The following is a 9,044-nucleotide window of genomic DNA, read 5'->3' as shown; positions in this document are numbered from 1 at the left end:
TGGCTTGTTTAGTAGGTACTTTAGTGAATAGGGAAGTCACGTCAAGGCTGGAAAGTTTCTTGTTCCTGATGTTGATGTTGCGAATGCGATTGAGAAGATCACCTGAGTGTTTGAGATGTGCTGGACTGATAGTGCCCAAGAGTTTCGAGAGGTGTTTGGTCTTGGGCACTATCAGTCCAGCACATCTCAAACACTCAGGTGATCTTCTCAATCGCATTCGCAACATCAACATCAGGAACAAGAAACTTTCCAGCCTTGACGTGACTTCCCTATTCACTAAAGTACCTACTAAACAAGCCATCGATCTCTTGCGCAAGAAAATTGACGATTCAGTTGATCTTCCCATTCCAGCCAGCGACTTCATCGACCTGGTTGAACTATGTGTTGGCTTTACGTGTTTCTCTTTTGAAAATCACCTCTTTCAGCAGACTTTTGGACTACCCATGGGTTCGCCACTCAGTGCAGTCCTAGCGAACCTATACATGGAACATCTAGAAGCCGAACGTTTCTCCACCATTATTCCTTCGTCTGTCACCTGGCTCCGTTATGTTGACGACATTCTCCTCATAACTCCTAAACGCTTCAACGTTCAAGCTCTCCAAGACAAGCTCAACCAGGTCGAGCCTTCAATCCAGTTCACACTTGAAGAAGAGGTCGACAACACTCTTCCTTTCCTTGATGTTCTACTCTGCAAAGCTGACCACGAACTTCGTTTTAAAGTCTATCGAAAACCCACCAACCAAAACGATCTTCTCCACTTCTACTCTCACCACGACACCAAAACCAAACGTGGTGTAATTATAGGCTTCTTCCTGCGTGCACTCAGAATCTGCAGCAACGAGTTCCTTGAGGAAGAATGCACTATAATTGAACAGGTATTTTCCAAACTCCACTATCCTCGTCACTTCATCAGAGACTGCAGACGGCGAGCACTAAACATCTTCAACACACCCAGAGAAGACACTGCCGAGAAGAGATACATAGTCCTTCCCACCAACTCCATTGCCAAACATGTTTCCAACATCTTTGCCAAAACATCATTCCAAGTATCTACCTCCACAACCACGACCATCAAGGACATCACCAGTAGTAGGCAGGACAAGCCTCCATCCTCTGCAGGGGTATACATAATCCCTTGTAATGACTGCAACAAGTTATACGTGGGCGAAACATCAAGGGACCTCCAAACACGTATTTCAGAACACCAATACGCAAGCAGGTCTGACGACACAAGGAATGCCTGCGTACAACACCGTAATTCACACAACCACTTGATAAACTACAGAAACTCAAGACTTATCGCCACAGAAGACAACACCCAATACCGAAGAATCCTGGAATCATCACTTATTTCTATATCCGACAACTTCAACCAGAATAGTGGCTTCTATAACATAGCTGAACCACTTGCCAAGAAACTTCTTCATCGCTATCCCACATAAGAACACTGTAGAAGGTCTGCTCACAAACTTGTCCAGTCTCCTTTCCAAGCTACCCAAATTTTTAGACTCTACAACCCAACTCGGTACATCATCAGATACAGCATTCTTCACCTGACCTCAGCCGGACTATAAACACTCGCGTTCCTTCCACCCCAGGTAGTTCTGTTTGTGACTTGAAAAAGCCCACTGTGTGGGCGAAACGTAGTCAATAAAGGATCACATTATACTGCATTTGTGTTTATATTGCCATTGTGTCGGTATTTTATACCATTTATTTCCAAAAATTGAGATATATAGTCATCTTTGTATTTAAAAAAAATGGTCGTAAAATTCCAATAGCACTACTATTATTACCAAAGGGACTTTTAAACTTTGAATAAGGTTCTTTACAATATCTATCAGGTGTATGCACCTGGAGAAGAGAGGAATGCAGAGGAGAGAGAGAGATTTTGGGAGATGTTAAGTGAATGTATAGGAGCCTTTGAACCAAGTGAGAGAGTAATTGTGGTAGGGGACTTGAATGCTAAAGTAGGAGAAACTTTTAGAGAGGGTGTGGTAGGTAAGTTTGGGGTGCCAGGTGTAAATGATAATGGGAGCCCTTTGATTGAACTTTGTATAGAAAGGGGTTTAGTTATAGGTAATACATATTTTAAGAAAAAGAGGATAAATAAGTATACACGATATGATGTAGGGCGAAATGACAGTAGTTTGTTGGATTATGTATTGGTAGATAAAAGACTGTTGAGTAGACTTCAGGATGTACATGTTTATAGAGGGGCCACAGATATATCAGATCACTTTCTAGTTGTAGCTACACTGAGAGTAAAAGGTAGATGGGATACAAGGAGAATAGAAGCATCAGGGAAGAGAGAGGTGAAGGTTTATAAACTAAAAGAGGAGGCAGTTAGGGTAAGATATAAACAGCTATTGGAGGATAGATGGGCTAATGAGAGCATAGGCAATGGGGTCGAAGAGGTATGGGGTAGGTTTAAAAATGTAGTGTTAGAGTGTTCAGCAGAAGTTTGTGGTTACAGGAAAGTGGGAGCAGGAGGGAAGAGGAGCGATTGGTGGAATGATGATGTAAAGAGAGTAGTAAGGGAGAAAAAGTTAGCATATGAGAAGTTTTTACAAAGTAGAAGTGATGCAAGGAGGGAAGAGTATATGGAGAAGAAGAGAGAGGTAAAGAGAGTGGTGAAGCAATGTAAAAAGAGAGCAAATGAGAGAGTGGGTGAGATGTTATCAACAAATTTTGTTGAAAATAAGAAAAAGTTTTGGAGTGAGATTAACAAGTTAAGAAAGCCTAGAGAACAAATGGATTTGTCAGTTAAAAATAGGAGAGGAGCGTTATTAAATGGAGAGTTAGAGGTATTGGGAAGATGGAAGGAATATTTTGAGGAATTGTTAAATGTTGATGAAGATAGGGAAGCTGTGATTTCGTGTATAGGGCAAGGAGGAATAACATCTTGTAGGAGTGAGGAAGAGCCAGTTGTGAGTGTGGGGGAAGTTCGTGAGGCAGTAGGTAAAATGAAAGGGGGTAAGGCAGCCGGGATTGATGGGATAAAGATAGAAATGTTAAAAGCAGGTGGGGATATAGTTTTGGAGTGGTTGGTGCAATTATTTAATAAATGTATGGAAGAGGGTAAGGTACCTAGGGATTGGCAGAGAGCATGCATAGTTCCTTTGTATAAAGGCAAAGGGGATAAAAGAGAGTGCAAAAATTATAGGGGGATAAGTCTGTTGAGTGTACCTGGTAAAGTGTATGGTAGAGTTATAATTGAAAGAATTAAGAGTAAGACGGAGAATAGGATAGCAGATGAACAAGGAGGCTTTAGGAAAGGTAGGGGGTGTGTGGACCAGGTGTTTACAGTGAAACATATAAGTGAACAGTATTTAGATAAGGCTAAAGAGGTCTTTGTGGCATTTATGGATTTGGAAAAGGCGTATGACAGGGTGGATAGGGGGGCAATGTGGCAGATGTTGCAAGTGTATGGTGTAGGAGGTAGGTTACTGAAAGCAGTGAAGAGTTTTTACGAGGATAGTGAGGCTCAAGTTAGAGTATGTAGGAAAGAGGGAAATTTTTTCCCAGTAAAAGTAGGCCTTAGACAAGGATGTGTGATGTCACCGTGGTTGTTTAATATATTTATAGATGGGGTTGTAAGAGAAGTAAATGCGAGGGTCTTGGCAAGAGGCGTGGAGTTAAAAGATAAAGAATCACACACAAAGTGGGAGTTGTCACAGCTGCTCTTTGCTGATGACACTGTGCTCTTGGGAGATTCTGAAGAGAAGTTGCAGAGATTGGTGGATGAATTTGGTAGGGTGTGCAAAAGAAGAAAATTAAAGGTGAATACAGGAAAGAGTAAGGTTATGAGGATAACAAAAAGATTAGGTGATGAAAGATTGAATATCAGATTGGAGGGAGAGAGTATGGAGGAGGTGAACGTATTCAGATATTTGGGAGTGGACGTGTCAGCGGATGGGTCTATGAAAGATGAGGTGAATCATAGAATTGATGAGGGAAAAAGAGTGAGTGGTGCACTTAGGAGTCTGTGGAGACAAAGAACTTTGTCCTTGGAGGCAAAGAGGGGAATGTATGAGAGTATAGTTTTACCAACGCTCTTATATGGGTGTGAAGCGTGGGTGATGAATGTTGCAGCGAGGAGAAGGCTGGAGGCAGTGGAGATGTCATGTCTGAGGGCAATGTGTGGTGTGAATATAATGCAGAGAATTCGTAGTTTGGAAGTTAGGAGGAGGTGCGGGATTACCAAAACTGTTGTCCAGAGGGCTGAGGAAGGGTTGTTGAGGTGGTTCGGACATGTAGAGAGAATGGAGCGAAACAGAATGACTTCAAGAGTGTATCAGTCTGTAGTGGAAGGAAGGCGGGGTAGGGGTCGGCCTAGGAAGGGTTGGAGGGAGGGGGTAAAGGAGGTTTTGTGTGCGAGGGGCTTGGACTTCCAGCAGGCATGCGTGAGCGTGTTTGATAGGAGTGAATGGAGACAAATGGTTTTTAATACTTGATGTGCTGTTGGAGTGTGAGCAAAGTAACATTTATGAAGGGATTCAGGGAAACCGGCAGGCCGGACTTGAGTCCTGGAGATGGGAAGTACAGTGCCTGCACTCTGAAGGAGGGGTGTTAATGTTGCAGTTTAAAAACTGTAGTGTAAAGCACCCTTCTGGCAAGACAGTGATGGAGTGAATGATGGTGAAAGTTTTTCTTTTTCGGGCCACCCTGCCTTGGTGGGAATCGGCCGGTGTGATAATAAAAAAAAAAATAAATAATTGATGAAGTGGCATATAATGCTGATCAACTATTACATTTCTCCATTGTTTATACACTGGAGTGCAACAGTTTAATAAGTCTTGATAACGGATTTGAGCAAAAATTTCTTTGAGTAATTTTGATGTTGTTATTGTTGTCATAATATTTTATAGTCTAGTAATATTCTAATATTCTTTTTATACACTTTTATTTTAAAATTATAATTAGATTATGTGAAATAATCCTTTTCCATTATAAAATAATTTTCTATAATAATAAAAAATTTTATACACACTACCTCCCCTTTACCTTTCCTAAGCCAGCCCCCCCTACCCCTCCCCTCTCCCTCCAACCTTTCCTAAGCCAGCCCCCCCTACCCACCTTCCTTCTACTACCTCCTTTACCCTCCCCTCTCCCTCCAACCTTTCCTAAGCCAGCCCCCCTACCCACCTTCCTTCTACTACCTCCTTTACCCTCCCCTCTCCCTCCAACCTTTCCTAAGCCAGCCCCCCCTACCCACCTTCCTTCTACTACCTCCTTTACCCTCCCCTCTCCCTCCAACCTTTCCTAAGCCAGCCCCCCCTACCCACCTTCCTTCTACTACCTCCTTTACCCTCCCCTCTCCCTCCAACCTTTCCTAAGCCAGCCCCCCCTTACCCACCTTCCTTCTACTACGTGATATTTTTTTAGTATCATAAAAAATATCATAAGCTGATACAGAAAGAGACACCAGTTGAGGACCAGGATGTACATCCTGTACTGTACAGGATGTACATCCTCTACTGTACTGAATATATTACCATCATATAAAAACATTTTAATTTCATAAAAAATTTTTTTACCCAAGACACCCAAGACATCCTGTACTGCACAGGACTTAGGCTACTGCTAGATACACTAAATTCTATATCATTATATAAAATATTTTATGATCGTAGAAAATTTTTCCATGATGGTTACAATTTTTCGATGATGGTAAAATATTTTGGATCATCATATAAAATATTTTATGATCATTGAAAATATTACCATGATGGTTACAATTTTTCTATGATCATAAAATATTTTACAATTACAGGAAAATTTTAATCATCTTGGAAAATTTTTCTATAATCATAAAATATTTTATATGATAATCCAAAATATTTTACCATCATAGAAAAATTTTAACCATCATTGTACCACTGCTGCTACCACCCACTGCTGCTACCACCCACTGCTGCTACCACCCACTGCTGCTACCACCCACTGCTGCTACCACCCACTGCTGCTACCACCCACTGCTGCTACCACCCACTGCTGCTACCACCCACTGCTGCTACCACCCACTGCTGCTACCACCCACTGCTGCTACCACCAAAGAATCTTCCAACCACTGCTGCTACCACCCACTGCTGCTACCACCCACTGCTGCTACCACCCACTGCTGCTACCACCACTGCTGCTACCACCCACTGCTGCTACCACCCACTGCTGCTACCACCCACTGCTGCTACCACCCACTGCTGCTACCACCCACTGCTGCTACCACCCACTGCTGCTACCACCCACTGCTGCTACCACCCACTGCTGCTACCACCCACTGCTGCTACCACCCACTGCTGCTACCACCACTGCTGCTACCACCCACTGCTGCTACCACCCACTGCTGCTACCACCCACTGCTGCTACCACCCACTGCTGCTACCACCCACTGCTGCTACCACCCACTGCTGCTGGTACCATACTACCACTGCTGCTACCACCCACTGCTGCTACCACCCACTGCTGCTACCACCCACTGCTGCTACCACCCACTGCTGCTACCACCCACTGCTGCTACCACCCACTGCTGCTACCACCCACTGCTGCTACCACCCACTGCTGCTACCACCCACTGCTGCTGGTACCATGCCACCACTGCTGCTACCACCCACTGCTGCTGGTACCATGCCACCACTGCTGCTACCACCCACTGCTGCTGGTACCATGCCACCACTGCTGCTACCACCCACTGCTGCTGGTACCATGCCACCACTGCTGCTACCACCCACTGCTGCTACCACCCACTGCTGCTACCACCCACTGCTGCTGGTACCATGCCACCACTGCTGCTACCACCCACTGCTGCTACCACCCACTGCTGCTACCACTGCTGCTACCACCCACTGCTACCACCCACTGGTACCATGCCACCACTGCTGCTACCACCCACTGCTGCTACCACCCACTGCTGCTACCACCCATTGCTGCTACCACCCACTGCTGCTACCACCCACTGCTGCTGGTACCATGCCACCAATGCTGCTGGTACCATACCACCACTGATGCCACCACTGCTGCTACCACCACTGCTGCTGGTACCATACTACCACTGATGCCACCACTGCTGCTACCACCCACTGCTGCTGGTACCATGCCACCACTGATGCCACCACTGCTGCTGGTACCATGCCACCACTGCTGCTGGTACCATACCACCACTGATGCCACCACTGCTGCTACCACCACTGCTGCTACCACCACTGCTGCTGGTACCATGCCACCACTGATGTGAACCAACCCCTGTGCAGTACAGGATGTAACATCGTGTTTTCCAACTTGACAAACATTAGAAATTTTTTTTTCATGACCATATAATTTTTTTTAGGTTCATATAAAATATTTTACTAACACAGAATTCACACTCCATGTGGCAGTAGTCTTGGGAACCAACCAACCAACCTCTGTACAGTACAGGATGTAACATCCTGTGTTTCAACTTGACATTCAAAAATTTTTTTTCATGATCATATAATTTTTTTAGGGTGATATGAAATATTTTACTAACACAGAATTCATACAAATGATGGTAAAATATTTTATGATCATAGAAAAATTTTCAGTCAAAATTTTTGGGGAATAATAATTCAGTTATATCTATAGTTTTAGTTAACCTTTATTAATGAATGAATGAGAATTCAGTGGTGATATTGCTTGAGTTATAAATATTTCATCTACATTTTATTTATATGAGAGGTTTTTACAAATGATGCAAGAAGGGAAGAGTATGTGGAGAAAATAATAACAAAAAATAATAACGTGACTTAGCAATATTAACAATAATACATATAAGCCTTATTATTGGGAAACTTGTAAAAATAGTAAAATTTCTGATTTTGAATTTAAATGTAATAATTACTTGCATTTATGTAAAGTTACAGATGAACTCGATCGAATAATGTAGGCAGGAGATCGAGGAGCATAGGTGAGTATTTCATTACCTTCACTATAATTTATGAACTCAGTCAGAATCTTGGTTAAAATTTGGGGAAGAATTTCTGGGTAGAGTTTCAGTTGGTCCTGGTGGGCCCAGACGGTCAAGTAGCACAGGAACTCCAGCGATGGTAGTGATGGTGGTGATATATTTATCGATTTTATAATATATTGGCATTCGTCTTTAAGTGATACGATTAAATTATTTTGCATATTTTTTTGCATAGTTCCGTCTTTGAACAAATCCATAACAATATTATTTACTAAGAAAGTAGCATTAAACGTAAGGTACATACATCCATATACACTATTAGGTAGATCTCTAAAAGACCAGTTAGATTTTATTGCTACAAAAATATAACGACTATTATCGTACACCAATTGTAAAATTAATGTACATATACCTTCATTAAAAGTATAATTATCGGTACTGTGAAAATATTCATTACAATTAATGTAATACAGACGATTCACTTTTTCCTTAGCTACCCTGAATTTCTTTATGTCTTCTTCTTTCCACGCTTCACTAGAAAATGTAATGTGATTCAGAGAATCCTGATAATCGAAAGCATTACCCGCTAGTTTGTAAATGTACAAGACTGTCTAGACCTCATTTACGAAAGACTTAAATGATGTCGATCTGACAGCTCAGCTTGTGCCAGCTGAGCTTGCGTTTGAGATGTTGACAGCTGACATGTCCAAGGAAAGACTGGCCACATCTGGGGTGGCCAAGGAGGGGATGGTCACAGATGAGTCTTCTAATTTACGCTTTTTCGATCCTTTAGCTTGGCAACATTGGGTGGCCACATCTGGGGTGACCAAAGAAAGACTGGCCATATCTGGTATGGCCAATCAAAGCAGCACACCTCCTCTCCCTTCAGACTTATGGTCGGCACTGAATTGCTGGAGACAGAGTACCTCTTCCTACAGCCAGCCTAACAGTTACCAATTAGTATTTCGAAGATTCTAGCACAAAATCATAAGAAAAATAATAACAAAAAATATATAGAAAATACCATTATAGAAAAATTATCATAAGCTGATACAGAAAGAGACACCAGTTGAGAAACAGGATGTACATCCTGTACTGTACAGGATGTACATCCTGTACT

This window comes from Cherax quadricarinatus, chromosome 78, assembly GCF_038502225.1.
Source record: "Cherax quadricarinatus isolate ZL_2023a chromosome 78, ASM3850222v1, whole genome shotgun sequence".
Lineage (NCBI taxonomy): Eukaryota > Metazoa > Arthropoda > Malacostraca > Decapoda > Parastacidae > Cherax > Cherax quadricarinatus.
The sequence above is the reverse complement of the archived record's forward strand: the minus strand, read 5'-3'. Positions refer to the sequence as shown.